Source organism: Tupaia chinensis, unplaced genomic scaffold (assembly GCF_000334495.1).
Source record: "Tupaia chinensis unplaced genomic scaffold, TupChi_1.0 Scaffold000213_1, whole genome shotgun sequence".
Taxonomy (NCBI): Eukaryota; Metazoa; Chordata; class Mammalia; order Scandentia; family Tupaiidae; genus Tupaia; species Tupaia belangeri.
Genome location: NW_006159688.1, coordinates 311,835 through 337,743, shown reverse-complemented (window position 1 = coordinate 337,743; position 25,909 = coordinate 311,835). Strand labels below are relative to the sequence as shown.

Genomic DNA, 25,909 nt, shown 5'->3' with positions numbered 1-25,909 from the left:
ATTTTTTACTTGTTCTGTGTAAAGCTCTTCATAGTAATTTCTATAATTATTCTTTGTATTTCTGTAGCATCAGTTGTAATGAATCATTTTTCATTTCTGATTTTAGTTATTTGGATAGTCTCCTTTTTTCATAGTGAAGCTAATGGTTTGTAAATATTGTTTATCCTTTTGAAAAAACTAACTTCTGTTTCATCAATTTTTTTATCAAGTTTATTCCCTGTTTCCCTGATCTTTATTATTTGCTTCCTTCTGCTAATTTTTGGATTGGTTTATTCTTATTTTCCTAGTTCCCTAGTGCTAATCATCATTGAAAAGGATCAAACCAACTAATAAACAGGCACAATCACATTTTAATCAAGGTGACTAAAGGTAAGTGCTGAAGTACAGCAAAGGAGTGGTGGAAACCCTTTGGAGCACAGAAACTCAGAATGACCAGGTAGAGGAGGGGTGGAAAGGCCATGCCTCCAACACCGAATTCGTCCAGTCAGGGTCAGTTTGGAGCCAGGGAGGATTCCTCACTGTGGGGAAAAGTTAAGAAGAAGGCCTTCAGTGACCCCATCACTCCTGTGGATACCTGCTGTCTTGATACTAAAGAACCCTGCAATCCTCACAGGCCCTGAACCTATTTAACGAACTGCCAGGAGTTCCAAAAGCTCCACTACTCCAGAGTAGAAGCCCAGATTTTTCTCTGCCACTGCCCCAACCTGCCACTGTGTCATCCCATCTTGAAACTGGAGTCACTGCTCTTAGGGCCAGTAGTCACTATATCCCTTCACCTCTAAGGCTCTGCCATTTTTGTACCATGTGGGCACATCACTATACAGACAGACAAGCTGCTTCAGCCTCCTACTCTTGGGAATGAGATGACTGGGAGGCATTTCATCTTTCCCATCCTTGTTGTTGCTGTGTCCCACACCTTGGCTACTCAGAGACCAGGCCCAAAGGAGCAGCCACTCCCCTGTGCCTAAGTCACTGGGATTACTTGTCCCTTTGAGAATTTGAACTTGAGCCCAGGGACCAACCACACTCTGGCAAACAGGCTCATACAGCATCTTCTCCCTCAGAAACTGGGAAGCCCAACCAGTGGGCAGCAGTATCACTCTGTACCCTGCTCCCCATACCATCCAGATTCAGAACTCAGGCCCAGCAAAGCAGCCACACTCCCAGGACCTAAGTTGATGTACTGTCTTGCCCCCTTGAATATAGTGCCTTAGTGGAGTTGGGCCCCTCTGCCCTCTGGGCCAAACAGCCGTATTATCCCACCTTCTTGGATCTGGACCAGATTCTCTGGAGTCTGAGCCACAGCCGTGCCCCACCATCCTAAGGAATGAAAGCACCCTTGCACTACTCCCTGTCCCTTGGAGCACAAACCACAGCTGTGCACCCCACTATTCTTAGGTCCTTGCTGCCACCGCATCTGGTCTTGTAGTGCCTGAGCCACTGCTGTGTCTCATCCTTCTAGGGTCCAGAGTCAATACAACACTCCTGCTTCCTGAGTTGTCACTGTGCTCTGCGAACCAGATTGCAATTGTTCCTTGCTCCCTAGGGCCTGATCCTCTACAACATTTCTTCTTCTCCAGAGCTATGCCAGCATTGTACTTTGACCTCCAGGATTGGCATCACAGCTGTCTATCTGACCCCTTAGCCTTAGCTGCTAGAGAGTACCCCAGAGTTACAGTCCCCAGCTTTGTGGGAGAGCTGCATCCAGCCAAGCCTTAGGGGATGAACTTGTACCCATGTCATAGGTTCCCAGGACTATTCCATAACCATTCTAGATACCTGTGTCCTGGACCACAATGCTATGGAGGTTGCCTGTGGCCCATGTCAGACCTAACACCAAGAAAGATCCTCTCAGCTAAGTCTACTCACTATGGGGGAGACAGGTAGATACCTAGATCTTGTACCACTGAGAACTCTAACAATCTATCCTGCCAATACCAGTGCCACAAACTCCTGCAGTGTAGGCCACTGAGGCACCTTCAGTCATCACTGATATTGATGCTGCATGGAGACTCTCCTGCTGTGCCGACCAGGAGCCAGAGCCAACACAACCTCCTCAGCCAACACCCTGGGACCCATCTCTAGGAGAAAGTTTTTTTTTTCTAAAAAAGTTATTCTATAAAGTTGGAAGAGTTGACTGCTCTCCCAGATGTGCAGACAACACAGGGACACAAGAAACATGAAAAAGAAAGAAAATATGACACAACAAATAAATTAAAAAAACACACAATAAACGTTTCAGTAACTGACTTCAAAAAAATGATAATTTGTAAATTGCCTGAAAAGAGATTCAAAATAATGCTCTTAAGGAAACTCAATAAGATTCAAAATAATATATTTATATAGAATTTAATAAAACCAGGAAAATAATCTGTGATCTACATGAGAAAGTCAATAAGGAGATAGTTATCATAGAACAGAACAAAGTTGTACATAGTAAAAATGTACAGTGATTAATTTTTTTGGTATAGTTTTCTAGTATTTTAGTTGACAAACAAATGCATAAATGCACAGAAGTATTCTGAATAAGAGGTTAAATAAGGAGATAGTTATCATAGAACAGAACCAAGCTGTACACAGTAAAAATGTACAGTGATTAATTTTTTTGCTATAGTTTTCTAGTATTTTAGTTGACAAACAAATGCATAAATGCACAGAAGTATTCTGAATAAGAGGTGGGACTACCAGGAATGCTGTAGAAAAAAAAATGTCCATGCTCAATGGAAAGTTAGACCAGATGTCTTTCATCCAAGGATTTTGTTAAGATTTAAATTCTTGGGGTCAGCAGGTGGCACAGTGGCCAAGGTGTTGGATGCCCACATGGTTGGCCATGATTCAATTCCCGGACCTGATGGCCCGAAATTCACACTGGGCAAATGTGCATGAGTGCTCAAAATCTCTAGAGGAGAATGGAAGAGAAGGGATTAACATATGGCCATCTCTCCTAGGGGGTGACCTCTCACTTTGCATTTCTCTGTATCTCTCTGGCAAATACACATGGCATCATGGTAAAATCCTTCTCAAGCTGTAGAATAATTTCCTTTAAGGCAGAATCTTCTGTCCAATTGGCTTTACTCCCCAAAATGAGGTTCTGGAACACATGTTGAATAACTTTAGTAATCTGTATCTCCATCTGTCAGTTTAGTTGTGTGGTCTTTTATCTTGTCTGAATTTTCCAAATCATATTTCTATTTGTTCTTTTCAATATGTATTTCTTAAAGCTTACTTTCTGAAGTTTGTTTTCACTGCAATTTCTTCTTTTTAACAGCAAGCAGTTTTTCCTCTATATCCCAAGATTCTTGCTATGATTTCATTATTAATTTATTTAGCTTTAACACATATTTCGTGCTATCCATGAGCACACTATTTTTTATGTCAGTTTTCTCTAGGCTTTTTGTAGGTGTACTTGAAAGTTGCATCCTGTCTAATGCAAGATTTTTTTATTTTAAGAGCAATTTTTACCTCTTCAGTTTCATTTTCCAGGTCTTCTACCTTAGCTTCTATTTGCTTTTCCTGGATAATTTGTTCTGGAGTTCTTTCTTCATTTGCATCAAGCATCAACTTATACTCTATGAATTGTTATTTTGTCTGTGCTCTTAGCTGAAGAACAGCGTCATGCAGTCCTGGCCATGCACTGCCTGCGCACTGGTCCGATCCCTCCCAGAGTTTGCAGGCTCGGAGGCTTATGGTTCCTCTGGCTGCTTCTCCATTGCTGGGTGCCTGAAGGCCCTCCACTCGGAGGAGGAAGAGGTGCCTCAGAACTGGTTGCTTTTCTGCCACTGAATTGAAAGGTAGATTTTTAAACTGTAAAAGAAAAAATGTTGACGTTAACTTGAAAAGAATATACAGGTTGTAATAGTTAAAATATCTTTAAAAATAATTTTAAAATAACACAAAAAATTAAAAAAAAGCAAAACAGAAATCTCGGAGCTGAAAAATTCATTGAATAAAATAAAATAAAAATACAATGGAGAGTATAAAAGTGGACTAGATTAAGCAGAAGAAAGAATCTGTGAATTTGAAGACAGGTCTTTTGAAATAACCTAGAGGAAGAGAAAGAAGAAAAGAATAACAATGATTCCATTGAACTGGAAGTTATGACTGCTACCAGACACTTTGGGCTCCACATGCCTCTGAGTCAACTCAGAAGGGAGTTATGCTGTTGACTGGGGTGATTAATTCCAACTATTGAGGGAAATTGTACTGCTCCACAGTGAAGGTAAGGAAGCGTGTGTCTGTAATAAATGAGATTCTCTAGGCATTTCTCAGTATTATCATGCCTTATAACTAAAGTTAATGGCAAACTATAAAAATCCAACCCAGACCCTTCAGAAATGAAGGCTTGAGTTACCCTGTTGGATGAAGAATCCAAATCAGCTAAAGAGCTTGCTGAAGGCAAAGGAAATACAAAAAGTATTAGCAGTTAGATTTGAAAACCAGCTCAGGCTATGGGAGCAGTTACAGAAACAAAGCTTATAATTTGTCATGAATATTTCTTTCCTATTTCATTAAGAATATATTTGTGTGTCTTTGAGGAGTACTTCAAAAAGTTCTTGGAAAAATGGAATTACAGTACATGTTTATTTGGGGGCGATTTTTAAAAAATCTATAGTTTTTCATAATAAACATTTTCCATGAACTTTTGAAGAGTACTCATATGCATGCTTATTAAGCAATCATCTGCTTTCTTTCTTTTATTCCTTTATCATGTAATATAAAATTTATTGCATTTTTAATCAGTATTTAGGTACTGTTAATTTTACATCATAGAACTTAAGTTATATAATAGGAGAAGAATAAACATAAAGTTTAAATGTAAAGTATTCTCTCAAAGAAGGGATTAGTGTGTTTCCTGTCAACCACAGGATAGTTGTATCATGTCATTTTTTTCTATTGTCTTTCTTTTTAAATTGAGTATGGTTTAAGATTATTTCATCATAGAAAGAAATCATTCTTAGCAGGGCTACAACAGGATCCCTGAAAATTTCTTAAAATGTTCGCAACAGGGACCAACAGGTGGTGTAGTGGTTATATGTCCAAAATCCAGAGAGAAGAATGAAGGATAAATGATTGTGGCATGGCCATCTCTTCCAGGGGGGTGATTGCTCACTTTCTCTCTCTCTCTTTCTCTCTCTGTGTCTCCAGCCAGCATAGGCACCCTGTAGCAAAAATATCTCAAAAACAAGCAAAAATTCATGACAGGTGCTTAACTTATCACAGCCTAGTCCTGGAATCTCTGCATTCCAGAGTGAATTCTGTTCAGAGTTAGGTAGTGGTGAAACTTGGCCTGGACATTAAGAACCTAGCAAAAGAGTCATATTCCAGGTAGTCACATTGGAGGGAAGTAAATTGGCTTGTGCTGTTTGGCAGGACTTTGGAAGCCAAGGATAAAATGACTTGTAGCAGACCCTTGGGGATAGGCATGACTATGGACATGAGGCCACTCATATCTCATCTCTAGTTTTTGATGATTCTTTAAATCACATCTACTCTTTTTTTTCTCAAGATTTTAATACATCCTTCCCAATTATATTATAGGCTTAATATCAGCAATACCTGTTGAGATTAAGGAAGTAAAATAGTAAAGGAGTAAATGGTGAGAGATTTGCTGAAATGCAGGGCAACACTCTAGAACTCTACTTTTGACTACGATGGCATTGACAACCTCAAATGACCTGGAACACACACAGGCATTTTTGGGGACTTCCCAGAGGTACTTTCTTCTTCTTTTATTCTTCTCCTCCTCCTCCTCCTCTTCTTCCTCCTCTTTCTTTTCTCCTCCTTCTCTTTCTCCTTCCTTTTAAAATTTTCTATAGAGTGTATGTGAAACAGAGAGAGAATAAGAGTAAGAAAGCATCCACAGGGGCAATGGCCACACCGTAATCTCTTCTCCTCCAGTCTCCTTTAGGGATTTGAGGCATGCACACTCAAATACATAGTGCTATGTCAGGTCTAGGACTTTAACTGCACAGTCAGTCATGTGGGACCCAGCTGCCTTAACTACCATGCCAATGGCAGAACCAGAGGTGTTCTTTCTTAGTACCCTTAGGGGGAACCTAGGAAAATATTGAACTTACACAGTAATGCAGGATGGGAGCTTGTGCTGTTAATTTTGGATATTAAAATAAATTGTAACCATAGGCTGGTGAGATCAAGGATATCTGGCCAATACTGTGGACTTGTATGGTCCCATATTTCATTCTTGCCCTTGGTCTTCAAGGCATAGACTTCTTTCAGGACACATATGTCCAACTAGAGATTCTCTTAAATGTTTTCTTGAGGTCCAATGAAGACAGAGAAAAAGCAATTAGCAGAAGAAAATATTTTGCATTGATTATTCTCAACATGGATGAAAGAAACAAGAGGGAAGTTTTGTCAGCTGGCCCCATTTCTTCATCCTTTTATGAGCCTCTCCTAATGTAGTTAAGAGTTATTCACATGGTACCTGCTATGTTCAGAAATTATTCTGAGCACTCTGTATATCATTGGCTCATAAAATTAGGGACATGATACTTAAAATTTGGATATAAAACTGTCTAACAGGAGTGACATCATTGAGTGAACTTACAGTATGCCATAAAACAGTGTATTATGCAACCACTAAAGTGGTGTCAATGATGCATTTTTTAATGATATTATTAATTTTATTGCACCATTTCAATTTATAGGACACTAGGCTTATAGTAAATATAAGTACAAAAATAACCAAATTCTTACAAATAATACTTTGCTGCAACAGCACTGACTAATTAGTGGAGGCTGTAATCGTAATACAACTTTAAATAATAGTCTCTTAATAGGTTTAACACAATCAAACAAGGGGTGAGGTTTAAAAGTTTACAAAGAGAAATCCAGGACAATGTGAAAGCTCACAGTTATTCCAGTAGCATTCTTCATTTAAATATAAATTCAGGAGCGTAAACATAAACAAAACTCACAGCAACTCATAAGAACGACCATTTCCTTCTAGAACAGGCCAAGATAATACAGAAAGATACATGAGTCATATCAGTTTCCCAGCCAGGCTGGTTCAATGAAGTATTTTTAAATAACTTGGGGCCTGCCATTGGTATATTATTGAGGAAACAGAATAGCTTAAGTTTACCAAATGATTCTCTAGCAAAAACTGGGAAAATTATCACTGAAGACTAACAATGTGATAGCAATACTTACTAGATTCTAAGTGCTTCATGTTTGTTACCTCAAGCCTAACCATGACAGCCCAATTGAAAGTCCTGCTCCTGATAACTCTAAAAGTTCCTTCTCAGTCTAGATTAAAAAGAAAACTTGAAATGATTCAATTAGGCATTAGAGGCAGGAGTATATGAGTTAAGAGCCAGATTCACAAGCCAGATTGCTTGACTTTGAATGTTGGCTCTGCCACTAGCTAGTGAGTTGGCCTCTCTGGGTCTCAGTGATCAAATCGATCAATTAATCATATCACCACAAGCTTCCCAGGCTATTGTATTAAGTTAATATATGTAGAGGGCTCCAAATAATGTCTGCACATAACAACCACTATATGAATGAAAACTTAATTGGATCATGAGGGGCTCATAAATGGATGGAGAAATAGAACCAGCTGAGAAAATTTCTCCCTTGCATCCTTCATCCAGCACTCTTGAGAATAATTAATGGAAAATGTTGTCTTCTACTAATTGCTTCTTCTTCTCTCTTCATGGGACCCTAAGGAAACATTTAAGAGAAATCTTAGTTGGAAATATGTCTCCTGAAAGAACTCAGTGCTCTCCTGAGGAGCATGGGTATGGCTGAGACACAGGAACTAAGATAAGCCACCAGTGTTGGCTGTGTTCCCAATTTTACACAGGCACAGAATTGCAAATAATAAATTTGTCAGTAACATTGCCAGGGACATCTTAGAACAATCTATCTTCAGTGCTTCCAATTCACCATAACCACTTGCCCCATCTACTTTGTTCTGCATTTTCCTCCTGCCTCTCACTGTTCTGTTCTCCTAAACCATCAGTGGGTTACATATAACAATGTTTTGCTCCTCCCTCTTATCATCATCTATTTTCCCTTCCAAATACCTATTATTCTTCATTGTTTTCTCATATTACCTCTACTTTTCCCAAGAGATTACTGTATATCTTAACAGAAACTAAAGTATTTCAGTTAAAAGTAAAATCTCTTGTGTGGAATGTTAAGCAATAGCTAGTTTGCGAAGTGGGAAAAGAGGACAGTGATACAATGAATCATACAAATCATACAAATTTGATCATTTCTGTGACAAACTAGGTTGGAACTATTTAGCATTACACGTATGACTAATAACATGCTATTGCATAACAGGTATTTAAGAATTCCACGCAATTTTGGAGCACACATTGACACAGATTTCTATACATTGAGAGCTAAGCACCATTTCATATTAGACAATATTTCCCATATAATTAGTGTGTTACAGTCTATCTCTTATTTCAGATCTAGCAGTCTATCCTTCATGTATTTGGGTGTTCCTGCATTGGGTGCATAGATATTTCTAAACATTATATCTCCTTGATGAATTAGCCCCTTTGCTACTATATCATGCCCTTCTTCGTCTCGTCTTAAAATTTTTGTCTTAAAGTCTATTTTTTCTGAAATCAGTATTGCAACTCCAGCTCTTTTTTGGTTTCCATTTGAATGGAATACCTTTTTCCAGCCTTTCACTTTTAATCTATGTATGTCCTTATCCATGAGGTGTGTTTTTTGTAGGCAAAAGAAAGAGGGTTTCTGTTTTTTAATCCATTCAGCCAGTCTGTGTCTCTTGATTGGAGAATTTAATCCACTAACATTCAATGTTGTCATGGATCCTTCTTGACATGTGCCTATCATTAGGTTAGCCATTTTATTGTTTGTTTTTGTTTCTTTTTTTCCCCCCCCTCTTATTTTTATCTATCTCTCTTTAACATTCCTGGTATAGTACTCCATTCAAATCTTGAAGAGGTGCTCTGTGGTTAATAAATTCTTTCAGATTTTGTTTATCTGAGAATATTTTTATCTTTTCTTTGTATTTGACAGATAATCTTGCTGGGACCAGCAGTTAGCGTAATGGCTATGTTGCTGGACTCCCACGTAGTGGACTGCGGTTCGCGTCCTGGACTCAGTGGCTTAAAACTCATGCCAGGCGCATGTTCGTGTGTGCCCAAGATCCCGAGAGGAGAATGGAGGAGAAAGGATTGAGGTGTGGCCATCCCCTCTGGAGGGTGATTTCTCACTTTCTGTCTCTCTGTCTCTGTCTGTCTGGCGAGCGCATGTGCCCTATAGCGAAAACCTCTCAAAAAAAAAAAAAAAAGAGATAATCTTGCCAGGTATAATAATCTTGGTAGAAACTGTTTTTCTTTGAACAATTAGAATATATCTTTTCATTCTTTCCTTGCTTGCATAGTTTCCACTGAGAAGTCCAATGTTAGCCAGATGGAATAACCTTTGTAAGTAACTTGACATTTCTCTCTTGCCATTTTTAGTGTCCTGTTTTTGTCTGTGATTTTGGTCATTCTGGCTTTGATGTGCCATGGAGAGGATCTTCTTGGGTTGCTTCTATGTGGGGTACTTTGTATTTCTCGAGTTAGTATGTTTGATCACTTCTCTAGGTTTGGGAAGTTTTCGGCAAGTATTTCATGGAATAGATCTTCTATGCCCTTACCTGTTTCTTCACCATCTGGAATACCTATTATTTGAATATTTGGGCATTTCATAGTATCTAATATTTCTCATATGTTGTCCTCATTTTTTAAAATTATTTTTAATTATTTTTGGTAATTTTATCTAACTCAATGGTTTTGTCTTCCAGCTCAGAAATTCTGTCTTCTGTGTGGTCTGGTCAACTACTAATACTTTCAAGAGAAGTCTTGATTTCCTGTATTAATGTCTTCATCTCTAGGAGTTCTAATTGAAATTTTTTATAGTGTCTCAAATCCTGAAAAGACTTCCTCATCTCTGTCACCATGAATATTCTGAACTCTATTTCTGACTTTCCCTCAAATTTCTTTGTGCTGTCCATAGTTGAAGAAGAATTGCTCTGTTCCGTTGAGGAAGCAGTATTTCTTTGTTTTCCCATACTTCCTGTGCCTCTGCGCTGGTTTCTAGTCGTCTGATGGACCCTAACACTACTACTTTTTTCTATAGTCTATTCAATAGTGTGTGTGGGGGGAAGAACTCTACTTCTTAGATATGTTCTTAGTAGAGGGCCTTGTCTTCCAGTCACAGTGTGTATATAACCACCTTTATGTGTTGCTTCCTTTCCCAGACTCTTGAGAGCAAGTGAACCCAGAGCTAACCTGGAGATTTTCAGAGGGAAGAGGGAAAAGAAGTCACAGAGCACGATGCACTGTGCAGTTCAGAGAACAAAGAAGCTACAGAATAGTCCTGGGATGAGTTGGGAAGCAGGAACAAGCCTGGAACAGTCTCCTGCATTGGTTTCCATCACTAAGTTCCTCTTCTTCCTGGTCTGCAGCAGCATGGTCTCTGGGGAAAATGGCAGCGGATGAATGTACCTGGAAACAGCTGTGGGTTTTTTACAGATGGCTTTGATTGTGTTGAGAAATGTCCCTTCTATGCCCATTTTGCTGAGTCGTAATCATAAACAGATATTGTATTTTATCAAATGCTTTTTCTGTGTTGATTGATGCAATCTTATGTTTTTTATCTTTCTTTGGTGAAATATATGTGTATTACATACACGTATTGCATTTGCTTCTTTGGATGGTGTATTGCATTTACAGTTTTGTGTATATTGAACCACCCTTGGGTCCCTGGAATAAAGCTTACCTGGTCATGGTATTTATATTTCATTGGATGTGATTTGCTAGTATCTTGTTGGGAATTTTTGCATCTATATTCATCAAATATGGATCTTTAGAAATAATTTGAGTAGATTGAATGTTAGCTCTTCTTTAAAAGTTTTGCAAAATTCAGAAGTGAAGCCATCAGGACCTGGACTTTTCTTAAGTTTTCAGAAGATAATTATTACTGATTTGATTTCATTGCTTGTTATGGATCTATTCTGGAGATTCGATTTCATTGCTTGTTATGGATCTAGTCTTTTTTTCTCTGTCTTCCTGATTCAATCTTGGTAGATTATATGTATCCAGAAATTTGTTCATTTCATACAGGTTTTCTTGTTTGTTGGCATATAATTTTCATAGCATTATCTAATGATGTTTGTATTTCTGCTGTGTCTGTTGTAATATTGCCTGTTTCATTGCAAAACTAATTTATCTGGTTCATTTCTCGCCTTAATTAGTTTAGATAATGATGTGTCATTTTGGTTATCTTCTCAAAGAACCGACTTTTGGTTTTATTTTCTTGTACAGTTTTTGTATATTTATTCTCCATTTTATTTATTTCTACTTGGATCTTTATTTCTTTGTTCCTGGCATTTTTAGGGTTTTGTTGTTGTTATTGTTTTTCCAGTACCCTAGGGTGTGTTGTTAGGTTGTCTATTTGCCACCTTTCCATCTTTTTTTTTTTTTTAATGCACACTAATTGCAATGAACTTTCTTATGAGGAAGGTTCCTCTCATGAGTAGGTTGTTTAGTTTCTTGGTGTGCATTTTTGATGGTTCTTAATTAATTAATTAATTCTGAAAATTGGGACCAGCCGATGGCATAATGATTATGTTGTTGGACTCCTATATAGTCTACTTCGGTTTGAGTCCCAGACCTGGTGGCTTAAAACTCAGGCCAGGCACGTGAGCGTGTGTGCCCAAAATCCCAAAGCGAGAATGGAGAAGAAAGGATTGTGATCTGGCCATCCCCCTTGGAGGGTGATTTCTTACTTTATTTCTTTATGTTACATAATCACTGTATCTACACAGTGTATTACATTTCTTTTTCCAGCATGATTAACTTGTCAAGACAAAGACATTACTATCCACATCATCATCATCAAATAGCTTTTCATAATATTTTTCAGATTATTATTTTTTTCTCATTTTTTTAAACATTCAAACATTATATATCATTTGGTTTGTAAAGAGAATTTACCCAACATGACATACTTCTCAGACCAGTCCAGTTGAGAATACTCTACATGTTATCATCAACAGATAATAAACCATTTCTGTCCCACTAATGTCATGCCTCTCTATTCATTCTCTTGCTATCCTTCTCTATACTCTTCCCTTCTTCCCCTCTCCTGATTCCACACTTTCCTCAGCATCCATATTTTCATTGCTTTTATGCCCTTCAATATTTTGATCTATACCATAAAGTGTGGCTAGTCAGTATATATTAAGTGGGTGCATACAACATCTTTCTTTTATATTCTGGCTTGCTTCACTCAACAATAAATCTTCAATATTTGACCACTTTGTATCAAATGCCAGGCACCAATATTTGACCACTTTGTATCAAATGCCAGCATGTGTTGTTTTTTATGGCTGAATAGCATTCCATGGAGTATATGTGCCACACTTTTTCAATCAGTTCATCTGTTTGTGGGCATTTGGGTTGGTTCCACGTCTTAATGATCCTGAATAATGTTGCAATAAACATTGATGTGCAAGCACTTTTCTGACTGAGCATTCTCCTGTCCTTTGGGTAGATACCCAGAAGTGGGATTGCTGTATCAAATGGTAGTTCTATTTGTAGATCTTTGAGAAACCTCCATATTGTTTTCCACAGTGGCTGAACCAGTTTGCATTCCCACCAACAGTGTAGGAGAGTTCCTCTTTCATGTAAGAGGTGATTTCTCACTTTCTGTCTCTCTGCCTCTCTGTTTCTCAAGAACATTAATTCTGAAATTAATATCAAGTTTAATTCCACCATGGTCAGAGAAGATGCTGGATATAGTTTCTATGCCTTCGAATCTGTAAAGGCTTGTTTTGTGCCCTATCATGTGGTTGGTCTTCAAAAAGGTTCCATGGGGAGGCGAGAAAATGTATATTTTGTAGAAGTCAGATGGAAGATTTTATAGATGTTTGTCAAGTTGATTTGCTTTATAGTATTATTTAGATCCTGTATCTCTTCTGTTTATTTTTGTCTAGATGAAAGAAAAAGAGAGTGGGGTGTTGACATCCCCAACAATTAGTGTTTCAGTCTCTCTCTCCTTTTAAATCTTGCAGTCTTTCCTTCAACTATTTGGGTGCTCCTGAGTTGGGTTCATAGATATTTATAAGTTTTATATCTTCTTGGTGAATTAGCCCTTTTAGTACTATATAATGCCTTTCTTTATCTTTTCTTACAGTTTTTTTTTCTTGAAGCCTGTTTTTTTTTTTTTTTTGGTTTTGATTTTGATTTTGTTGCTTTTGTTTTTGTCTTGTTTTATTTTTTCTGAAATCAGTATTGTGACTCCAGCCCTTTTTGGTTTCCATTTGCATGGAATACCTTTTTTCCAGCCCTTCACTCCTAGTCTATATATGTCTTTCCATGAGGTGTGTTTCTTGTAGGCAGGAGATAGAGGCCTTCTCTTTTTTACTCAGTCAGTTTGTATCTCTCGATTGGAAAATTTGATCCATTAACATTTGACATCGTTATCAGTATTTTTAGACTTGTTTCTGCATTTTGTTAGCCATTTTCTTTTCTTTTTTTTTTTCTCCTTTTATTTCTGTATGTCTCTCTTTAGTTTTCCTGGTATAGCACTGCCTTTGGTACTTCTTGAAGAGCTGGTCTAGTGTTGGTAAATCTTTCAGGTTTTGTTAATGTAAGATGTTTTTTCATCTTTTCTTTCCATTTGAAGGATAATATTGCCTGGTATAGCATTCTTGGTTGAAATAGTTTTCCTTTTAACACTTTGAATATATCATCTCATTCTTTCCTTGCTTCCATTGTTTCCACTGAGAGGTTTGAGGTTAGCCTAGGGGATAACCTTCATGAGTAACTTGATGTCTCTCTTGTCATTTTAAAAATCTTATCTTTATCTTTGAGTTTGGCCATTCTGGCTATGATGTACTAGGGAGAGGATATTCTTTGGTTGATTCTATTTGATTCTTTGTATTTCTTGGATTTGAATGTTTGAAAGTTTCTCTAGGTTTGTAAAGTTTTCTTCAAGTATTTCATTGAATAGATTATTAATGTCCTTATTAGATTCTTCACCTTCTGAGATACCAATAATTTGGATATTTTGGCACTTAACAGTATCCAATATTTCCTGCATATTATCCTCTTTTTTGGTTATTTTTTATTTTTACTGATTTTTTCTAGGTCAGAGGTGTTTTTCTTCTAGATTCAAGATTTGACCTTCTGCATAATCTAATCTGCTATTAATACTTTTGAGGCAGGTTTTGATTTCCTGTTTATAGCCTTCATCTCTAACAGTTCTGTTTGATTCTTTTTTGTGTTCTATTTCTTCTTTCAAATAATGGAAGAACTTCCTCATCCCCTGGAGTTCACTGTCTCTTTTCTCTTGCATGTCATTTAGTTTTGTCATTATGAATATGCTGACTTGTTTATCTGACATTTCCATGAGTTCTGGTTATCAGTCCCTTATCTGAAGCACGATTTCCATGAGTTCTGGTTATCAGTCCCTTATTTGAAGCACGTATTTCTCCCATTCTGAGGGCTGTCTCTTCACTATTTCTTCTTTTACTCTGCAGAAGCTTTTTAGCTTGATGCAATCCCACTTGTCTATTTTTGAAATTGTCACCTGTTCTTTGGGGGTCTTACTTAAGAAATTATTGCCTACTCCAATATATTCAAGGTTTTCCCCTGTGTTTTCCATTAGCAGTTTTATAGTTTGAGGATTTACATTTTGATCTTTGATCTATTTTGAACTGATATTTGTTAATGGTGAAAGACAGGTGTCCTGGTTTCATTTTTATGCAGGTAAATATCTAATTCTTCTGGCACCATTGGTGGAACAGACTTTCTTTTCTCCACTGGATTGTCTAGGGGCCTCTGTCAACAATTACTTGTCTATATGTTTTACAGTTTATTTCTGGAGTCTCTATTCTGTTCCATTGATCTATGTGTCAGTTTTTTTCCTTTGTTGTTTTGATTATTTGTTTGAGGTCAAGTAGTGAAATGTCTCCTACTATATTCTTTTTGCACAATATTGCCCTGGTGATACAGGATTTTCCATGTATATAATCATGTCATCTGCAAATAGGGATGACTTAGGTTCTTCTTTTTCTATTTGAATGCACTTTTGTTTACTCTCTTGTCTGATTGCATTGGCTAGGATTTCCAACACTATGTTGAAAAGGAATGGAAGAAGTAAGCAGACTTGCTTTGTTCCAGATTTTAGTAGGAAAATTTCAGTATGATATTAGCTGTGGGCTTATGATACATGGATTTTATTGTGTTGAAAAATAAACATTTATACTTATTTTGCTGAGAGGCTTAATCATAAAGGGATGTTGCACTGGGTTGCCAGAAAAGTCATGAAGCATTTTTGCATAGAAAAAATATATCATGACTTTTCCAACAACCTAATGTTTTTGCTGAATCAATTGATATGATTTCATGGTTTTTATCTTTCTTTCTGTTAATGTGTTGTATTATATTTATTGTATTATTTTGTGTATGTTGAACCATTCTTGCATCCCTGGGTTATTGCCTACCTGGTATGATGTATACTCTTCAATGTGTTGTTGTATTCTGTTTGCTAGTATCTTGCTGAGGATTTTTGCATCTGTATTCATCAGGGATAGTGGTCTGTAATTTTCTTTTCATCTTATGTTTTTGTCTCCTTTTTATATCAAAGCGATAGAGGCTTCATAGAATGAGTTTGGGAGGGCTCCTTCTTTTTGGATTTTTTAAGAAGTTTGAGGAGAATTAGCTCTTTAAACATTTTGTAGAATTCAGAAATGAAGCCCTCAGGACCCAGGCTTTCCTTGTTGGGAGACTCCCTATTATTGCTTCAACATCACAGCTTATTATTATTGGCCTATTCAGGCTTTCCACTTCTCAGTACAGTCTAGGTAAATTGTAGAAATCCAGAAATCTTTTCATGTCATCTAAGTTTCCTTGTTTGTTGGTGTATAGTCACTCATAGTATTCTCTTAGGATCTTTGGTATTCCTGTTTTGTTGTAATAGCGATTTCAATAGTGATTTTATGTATCTGGTTCCTTTCTCTGTTGTTCTTGATTAATCAAGCTAATAATTTGTCAATTTTTTTTATCCTTTTGAAAGCCAGCTTTTTGTTTCATTTGTTTTATGCATTGTTCTTTTATTGTTTATTTTATTTATTTCTGCTCTAATTTTTATTATTTCTTTTCTTCTGACATTTTTGGGGTTTTGTTGCTATTTTTCCAATTCTTTGAGATGCATTATTAGAATATTTATTTGCCACCACTGTATGTTACTTTTGTATAATTATTAGAATATTTATTTGCCACCACTGTATTTTACTTTTGTGGGAACTAATTCCTATAAACTTTCCTGTTATGATGGCTTTCACTGTGCCACATAGTTTAGGGGGAGTTGTGTGTTTGTTGTTGTTGGTTTCAATAAATCTTCTGGTTGTCTTAATTCAGTACTTTTGAGGTCATGCAAGAGTAAATCATTTAGTTTCCATGTTTTTGTGTAGTTTTGAAAGCTCTTTCTCTTATTGATTTCAAGTTTAACTCCACTGTGGTCAGAAAATATGCCAGATATAGTTTTCATACTGTTAATTTGTAAAGTCTTGTTTTGTGTCCTATTATGTGGTCAATCTTCAAAAATGTTCTACATGAGATGAGAAAAATGTGTTTTCTGTGGTTGTTGGGTGGAACGTTCTATGAGTGTTTATTAGGTCCATGAGGTTTATGGGATAATTTAGTTCCTGTGTCTTTGCCTTATTTTGTTCAGAACATGTTCAGTAGTGTCAGTGGGTGTTGAAATCCCCTTAAATTAGTGTGCTGTAGTCTCTCTCTTCCTTTAGATCTAGCAGCAGTCTTTTTTTGTTTTGTTTTGTTTTACATATTTGGGTGCTCTGATATTGGGCATATAAATTTTTATTATTATTACATCTTCTTGGTGAATTTATACTTTAGTACTATATAGTGTCCTTTTTTGTCTCTTCATACATTTTTTAGAAGTTTTTGCCTTAGAGCACATGTACTCACCAGAGAGATAGAGAGAAAAATAGAGACAGAAAGTGAGAAATCATCCCCCGGGGGGATGGTAATGCCTCAGTCACCTCTCCTCCATTCTTGCTATAGGGTGCATGGGCTTGCCAGAAAGACAGAGAGAGACAGAGAGACAGAAAGCGAGAAATCACTCCCCAGAAGGGATGGCCACACCACAATCCCTTCTCCTCCATTCTCCTCTCGGGATCTTGGGCATGCATGCACACGTGCCCAGTGTGAGTTTAAGCCGCCGGGTCCAGACTCGAACTGTGGTCGACTACATGGGAATCCAGCGAGATAGCCATTACGCTAACTGCTGGTCCTCCCTTAAGTATTTCTTGAAGAACTGGTCTAGTGTTTGTAAATTGTTCCAGTTTTTATTTATCGGGGAAAGATTTTATTTTTCCTTTTCATTTGAAGGATAATCTTACTGGGTATAGTATTCTTGGTTGAAATCTTTTTCTTTTAGAGTTTTAACTAAGTCTTTCCATTTTTTTTCTTGCCTGCATTGTTTCTCTTGAGAGGTTTGAGGTTAATCTAATAGGCTAAATTTTGTAAGTTATTTGAGGTTTCTTGCTTGCCTTTTTTAGTATTTTGACTTTGATTTTTATCAGTTTTGCTATGACGGGTCTTTGAAATCTTATGTTTAATCTATTTAGTGTTATTTTATGGATCTGGATGTCTATGTACCTGTCTAGATTTGGAAATTCTATAGTATTTTATGAAAGAGATTTCCTATGCCTTTACCAATGTCTTTGCCTTCTGAACTAACCATTATGCAGATATTCGTCTGCTTAATCATGCTTATTATTTCCAGTATATTGTCCTTTTTTATTTATTCATTTTTTTCATTCTTTTTAATGGCTTGGACTAAGTCAGAGATTTTGTCTTCAAGGTTAGAGATTTTTTTCTTCCACATATTATAATCTAATACTGTGTAGCTTAATCTATCCTAATACCTTCAAGAGAGATTTTGATTTTCTATATTGTATTTTCTATCTCCAAAAGTTCTTTTTGATTCTTTTTTAAGGGATCTATCTCCTTATGGAGCTATCTCTTTCGTGTTATGGAATAATTTTCTCATCTCCTGGAATTGATTGTTCATTTCCCTTTGCATCTCATGGACTTTTGTTACAATGAATATTCTAAATTTTTTTTTTGACATTTCTGTGATTTCTTGTTTTATCCATTGTTAGTGAGCAGTTATTGTGTTCCTTTAGGGAGAGATATTTCCATGTTTTCTCATATTTCTTGTATCTCTGCAATGATTTTCAAGCATTTGGTAAAGTACTCACTTCCTCCTAATTTTTGAAGTAGGCTCTGTATTTCCAGGGGCAGGGGAGGGGAATGGATAGCCATAGGTCCCAGGTGTGTCCTTGAAAAAGTGATTTAGGAGGGACTGATGAGTAGCCATGTCTTCCAAATTAGAATAGTGTTTGTGTAGCCTGTCTGTTAAGACAGTGGTGTCAGATGGAGCAAGTTACCATTCTCCTGAACTTGTGTTGTCTGATAGAAGGGAGAGTGCAGATTCCTGCCAGACAGGTGTAGTGCTCAAATTCTTCAGTCTTAGTTGGCAAGGGGGGAGCTCTTTTTTGCATCCTCTGCTCCCGCTGGGTTGTGGAGGGTTTATTATAAATGGAGCTCCTCCTGCTGGCCAGCTTACAGGACAGTGAAATTCTCTTGCCAGTTTGGAATGGGTTGGAGTGGGGTGGGGTGGGGGTAGGGGGTAGAAGGTCCATTTTTTCCCCCCCTGAAGCTATTTGGTTTTGTGTTTCCCTAAGATGTGTGCTAGCTCCATGTAAATTTCTTTGTTCTTCTGTGGGTAGGATTGCTGAAATCCATAGTGAGATTCTAGGTCTTGGAGTTTCAGAGTTTCAGAGTAGAATTTCTCTCTCTCTCTTTCTCTTTTTTTTTTTCCATCTGAAGGTTAGGGAAGAGGGTGGTTTGGGAGGAACAAGTTCTCCAGAGCCTCACCAGCTTCAGACATTTGGTTCCTGTCTAGTTTTGCAAGTGGAAACCATACAAACTAGAAGTTCCTGCTGACTATCTCCTACCCCCAGATGATCTCACCTGATTCTTCTATCCCTGTGGGCTGCTTGCAAGTAGTAACTGCAGCCCAGGCACTTGTGGGCTGCAGAGGTGCTGGTGGTTGACTCTCCCTCCCCTCAGTCAGTATCCATGTTTCCCTGCTTACCCAGACCTTCCTGGTCCTGATGCAGCCAGGGCTGAGCCAGGGAGGTGGGACTGAGTTGAGAAGGCAGAGCATGAAGTACTTTATATATATTTTAAAGTGTATTTATTTATTCCATAAGTAGGAGGCAGAGGCACAGCATTTCTGATAGAGTCGTAATGGCACCATCTACTTCCAGCTTCAGCCACCCTAGATTATAGACACAGACATTCTCACCATACTCATTGAGGTCTCTGGATTGGAACTAGCAACCTTCCCATGTGGCTACGCATTGCAGCATTGAATTTTACTGCTATGATACTATCTATCCTCCTTATCTTAATTCTTAATTTAAAAAAATAAAAAATTCAGGTATTATTTTATCTCAGTCATGTCTGATATGTACATTTTTCTAGAAGAACCTTAGATGGAATTAATTTAAGTCTACTCAAAGACAGAAAGATCGACGAAATGACATCTGAAAATCTCCATTTAGTACCAGGATAGTGATATTTTCCAACACTAGTTCCACTGTTTACGTTGAAGTGCATCTACCTCAACACAATTCTGTAGGCTCTGACAGAATCTGTTGATTTCAAAAGCAGGCCCATGTCCTTCCCCTCAAAAGTATTTGGACTGGGACCAGCAGATGGCATAATGGTTATATCACTGGATTCCCACATAGCTGACCATGGTTCTAGTCCTGGACCCAGTGACTTAAAACATGCCAGGCACGTGTGTGTGCATGTCAAAAATCCTGAGAGGAGAATGGAGGAGAAAGATTGTGGTGTGTCCATCTCCTCTGAGGGGGTGATTTATCATCTTCTTTCTCTCTGTCTCTCTGGCAAGCACATGTGCCCTATGACAAGACCTCTTTAAAAAAAAAATAGTATATGAACTATTGAAAGTGTTCACACAAAGTTACAGGAATGAGTTTGGTTCCATTTTGGAATTAATTGGTCTACTTTTCTACATTCTGTTGGAATTTTCAGTTTCTTATTTATTTTTCATAGTTTTTTTTTTTATACATTCAATCATTGTATATCATTACAGCTTGTAAAATGGCTTTTCCCAGTATGAATACATTTTTTTTTTTTGGAGAGGTTTTCGCTGTAGGGTACATGTGCTTGCCAGACAGACAGAGAGAGACATAGAGACAGAAAGCGAGTGGGAATCCAGTGACATAGCCATTACGCTAACTGCTGGTTCCCTCCAGTATGAATACATTGTATGTTAGTCCAGGTAAAGATATCATCAACAAGTAATTTTCCATTTTTGTGTCCCTTAAATGTTTTGCTTCTTTCTTTTCCCCCTTGATTCCCTTCCTTTCACCCTCTAGTTTATGCCACTGGGAAATTATCTTAGATAAATAATTTATTTTACATTTTTTCTTATTTTTACTTTCTATTGTAAAATTGTTATGCATGTACAAAAATACATAGAATATAAATGTAGAAAGGATACTCTGTAACCAAAATCAACAAGGAGAAATGCATTACCATCATCTCAGAAGCTTTTCATGAATTATGTAAGCCTTGCCCACACCTGATGTACCCATTAATTGCTTTGCTTCACAATTTTTACTATTTATGTATGTATCATTGAACAATGAGGTTCAGTTTTGCTTGCTCCTAAGCTTTTGATTTTTGAAATACTATTCTTTTTAATCTTGATTCTTGTACTTAAGGTTGCATTACTTTCATCCATGCAATTGTACAACATTAGTTTGTTCATTTTGATACAGTATTTCAGTGTATGATTAGACCACAATCTACTTATTCATACCAAATTGATTGGTATTTGGGTTTGTCCAATGTGAGGCTAATATAATTCACATCTTAGTGCCTATATGTGTCAATTTCTTTAGTACATAGATTCAGAGGTAGAATTACTAAGTTACAGGTGATTACTGTATTGTCGTGTGTACTTTCAACTTTTCCGCTTTTAAAAATGTTGTCCTGAGTTTCCCAGGAAACAAACTGTGAGGCTAAGATTTACTTTCAGGAAGCTTATTGGGAAATGTTCTCAGAATCAATAAATGGAAGTAAGTGAAGGTAGAATTGGGTAAAAAGAGAAGTTGTATTGTGACACATTCATAGACCTCAATTCCTGAGGAAACAAAGCTCAAGTTATCCTACCTTGAGAAGGGTATGACCTTTAGAGAGATGTCTTAGGGAAATTCCTGGGAAAGCACTCAGCTGAGTCATCTGCCTTGAAATCTGTGCAGATGGTAGAATGAACACCTCAGTTCTGTAGGTAGAATCTGGACAGTGGGATTCAGCACCTATTTGAGTCCACTCCTTGTTCCATTGGGATATATATGGTTATAAAATAACTTTCAGGAACAGTTCCTCCAAATTCTAATATCTTTTCTTAGAAAAAATGACAAGATTAGTGAGATAAATTGCATCGTTACACTGCATTAAGTATTGAGCCTGCAACTGACACTCATTATTTTCTATCCTAAGTTTCCCCAAACCTCACCTGCTGCTGGGTTGGATGGCTTCAATGTTGGTTTGATCTGGACTCTTATTTTTGAGGAGAATGAGCCCTTTTTCAGGCCATGGTTGCTGCAGTTGTCCATTTATCATGACAATCAGGCAAGGGAGTATCAAGAAATTCTCTAGCAGACCAATCACTTGAGTTCAAACATACTTTCTTACCCTCATCACATAATAATGGGTCAACATGGGGACCAGCAGTTAGCATAATGGCTATGTCGCTGGACTCCCACGTAGTCGACCGCGGTTCGCATCCCGGACCCAGTGGTTTAAAACTCATGCCAGGTGCATGTGCGTGCGTGCCCAAGATCCTGAGAGGAGAATGGAGTAGAAGGGATTGCGGCATGGCCATCCCCCCTAGGGGGTGATTTTTTGCTTTCTGTCTCTCCATCTCTTTCTGTCTGGCTGGCAAGCACACACGCCCTATAGCAAAAAAAAAAAAAATACCTCTCAAAAAAATAAAAATTAAAAAAAAAATAGGTCAACATTACCTTGGCAAAGATGATTTTTTTCCCCTTCCTTACTAATTTTTTCAAAAGGGGATCCTAATGCAAATGAGCAGCAGGTGTTGTTTAAAGTTTAACGAGATTCTTACAGTGTCTGTAGTGGAATCATTCCTCCTCAGGGAATCAAGATGCTACACCCACAGAGGCCAGAATTATGGAGACTAAAAGAACAAACTCCCCAAGTAGGCCATCCTTAGTCAGAGTATTTTAAGTAGATCCACTCCAATTTCCACCCCTTGGTTCCTCTATCTACTTAAAATGACACATCATAAGTGATTTTTTGATTTAGTAAGTATTTTGTAGAATACCCATCTGTACATAATTGCCATCTTGGACTCATCACTTTAGTTATCCTTTCAGAAGTTTATGCCATCATTCTATCAGCTATGCAACTTCTGAATGTAGTACATGAGTGCATCAATGGATTCCATGATCATGTGCTCACTGCTTCACTTCCTCTGCTGAAATTTGGTTCTTTAGGCTAGCATGATGTTATTTGTGATACCATGTCAGTGGATCAAACATTCTGTAAGCTATCAGATAATGTGCTAGTGAGACCCTGTGAGCAAAAATAAAAGTTCATATTGAGAAGATACATGTATCCCAGAAAAATAAATCACTACTCCTTCCGGAGTGAAAGAGGTCCACTCTAATCAGATTACCATGAAATGGGTGACTGGTCTCCTGGAGAGATGGTTCCACATTGAACACACAGCATTGACCTCTATTAGTGGAAGACTGAATATTCTAATAGGAAATGTAGCTCGATCAGCTTTGGTAAGTGGGAATTAATGTTATTGGACCTGGGTAATGCCTCCATTGTTGTCATTCATGATCCCTCACTTCTTCCCCAAGGGCATTATGGCTATTGACCCATGCAATTATTGATGAGAAAAGGGGAAGAATGGCCGGATATTTCAAGGACTGTTGGGCATAAAGTCAGGTGATATTGATGTCCAGAGGTCAAAAAAATCATCATGACCTTCTCCCCTCAATTATGTTGTGGAGGTACACAAAAACCAGATATAAATAGAGTCCTTGCCTATGTCCACATTACAATGGGTCCAAGTTCTTGCTTATGAGTTTTGCAATTTTCTATTGCAAAATTGAATTGTCTATTATTGTATTATGTATTATTGATTTTTTATGTTCTCTGGATATGAACTTTGCATGACTGAACTGTGAAAGTATCTTTTTAAATAACTTTTTTAGCATTTTCTTTATGCAATTTTTCTTTTTTGAAGAAAATAAGTTCTTAAATTTAATTAAATTTATTACTTATTTATTTATATTAGTATGCATGATTTCTTATGTAGATAATTTCCTGGTCTGAGGACATGAAAATATTCTTCCAATTTATCTTCCATAGACCTTCTCCCCTCAATTATGTTGTGGAGGTACACAAAAACCAGATATAAATAGAGTCCTTGCCTATGTCCACATTACAATGGGTCCAAGTTCTTGCTTATGAGTTTTGCAATTTTCTATTGCAAAATTGAATTGTCTATTATTGTATTATGTATTATTGATTTTTTATGTTCTCTGGATATGAACTTTGCATGACTGAACTGTGAAAGTATCTTTTTAAATAACTTTTTTAGCATTTTCTTTATGCAATTTTTCTTTTTTGAAGAAAATAAGTTCTTAAATTTAATTAAATTTATTACTTATTTATTTATATTAGTATGCATGATTTCTTATGTAGATAATTTCCTGGTCTGAGGACATGAAAATATTCTTCCAATTTATCTTCCATAACCTGCATACTTTTCTTTTCAAGTTTAGATTTATAATGCACAGAGTTAATTTTTTATTTATAATAGATGTGGAGCATCCAATTTCTTTTATTTCTTTATAGATACTCAGTTAATCCAATACAATTTATTAAGATGACCGCCCTTTTCATCACTGCTTTGAAAACCTGTCTCTTGTCACAAATTAAGTGTCCACGTATGTGGGGTATATCATATTCTACTATTTCATTGTTTTCCTTAATTACTATAATTTTATTGAAAATCTCGCTACCTGGTAAGATAAATTTTCTCAATTTTTTTTATCTTCAAGAGGTTTTGGATATCCTGGGCTTACTGGATTTTTTGTTTTAAATGATATTAATACCTGTAACTTCACTAGCTGGATTTGGTTATTACTTTGATGGCATATTTTGTCATTCTTTTATGTACAATATTTCTATAAACTTATTTTAAAATGTGATTCATAAATAGTGTATCATTTTATATTTTTAAATACATCTGTTAAATTTTTTTGAGAGGTTTTTGCTATAGGGCACGTGTATTTGCCAGAAAGAGAGAGGTAGAGAGACAGAAAGCAAGAAATTGTAAGGGGGGATGGCCACGCCACAATCCCTTCTCCATTATCCTCTCAGATCTTGAGCATGCACACATGCCTGGTGTGAGTTTAAGTCACCGGGTCTGGAACTTGAACTGTGGTTGACTACATGGGAGTCCTACAACATAGCCATTAGGCCAATTTCTGGTCCCAGTATGTTAATTTTTGCTTTAAAAATCTTTTTTTTTTTTTAAATTTTCCAGAGGTCATGTGAACCCACCAGAAAGAAAGAGCAACAGAGAGACAGAGAGAAAGGGGAGAAATCACCCCTCATGGGGAATGGTTGCTCTAAAATTCCTTCTCCATTTCTCCATCTTGTCAGGATATAGGGCTTACAAGTTCATGTGCCCACATGTTTCTCAATTCACTAGGTCTAGGACTTGAACCTTGGGGTTGGCCATGTGGCATCCAGCTGCCTTAACCACCAGGCCATAGAGCTGACCCAATCTTTACTTTTTAATTTGAATTTTTTGTCTTTTCACTTGTAATTTTATTTTTGTATATATTTGTGTCTAAATTTATGTTTTTTTTTTCTTTTTATATTTTTTAATAGGGTACATATGTTCACCAGAGAGAGACAGAAACAGAGAAAGGGGAAAAGTGAGAAGTCACTACTTAGGGGGGATGACCATGCTTTTCCTCCTCAATTGTTCTCTTAGGATGTGGGGTACACAAGCATATGCACTTGGAGTGTTTTTCAAGCTGTTGGGTCTGGGACTCAAACCATGGAGTTGGCCATGTGAGATCCACCGCCTGCTGGCCTCAGAATTTACAATTTCAATTTTGTTCTTTCTATTTGTCCCTCTGTTCTCTGTTTTCTTATATATTCTTTCTTACCCTCTTTGGGGTTTCTTGGTTCCTTCTTATAATTTCATGTTCCCCTTCTATTAGTTAGTGTTATATTTTATATTTTGTAAATGGTTTTGTAACCATAATGCTATAAGGCGAAACTCAAAAGACAAGTAATTAAAACACAATTGAATCCAAACTATGGTGAAGTGGTAAATACGATGCTCTGCAAGGAAATCTCACAAGGGAAGGTTTCATTTCAGGTCTGGAGACTTCTCTGAGTATACCTGGCACACGTGTGCCCAGAAGGCTGGTGGGTTGGGTAAGTGGGATTAAAATCCCGTTGGTAGTGCTGTTTTTCTCTCACACTCTCTTTCTCTGTCTGTCTCTTATTTATGGAAGAAAAAAAATGAATAAACATGCTCCCTCCACCCTAATAAAACTTACCACCCAGTGATGGAAAGGAATGCAATAAAGGGATTTCAAAGATAAGACAATAGTATATTTTTAAAAGAACTGGTTAAGCCCACCCAGGAGAGGCTGAAGGGAACAGAACAGCCCTTCTTCAAGAACCAGCTCCATGGCTCCTGCGATCTAGCC

At 37.2% G+C, this 25,909-nt stretch overlaps 1 pseudogene; it reads right to left on the bottom strand.

Moving 5' to 3' along the window:
* Window positions 1-746: 746 nt before the first annotated feature.
* LOC102476850 (centromere protein H-like) overlaps window positions 747-25,909 on the bottom strand; it is a 45,292-nt pseudogene continuing 20,129 nt past the window's right edge.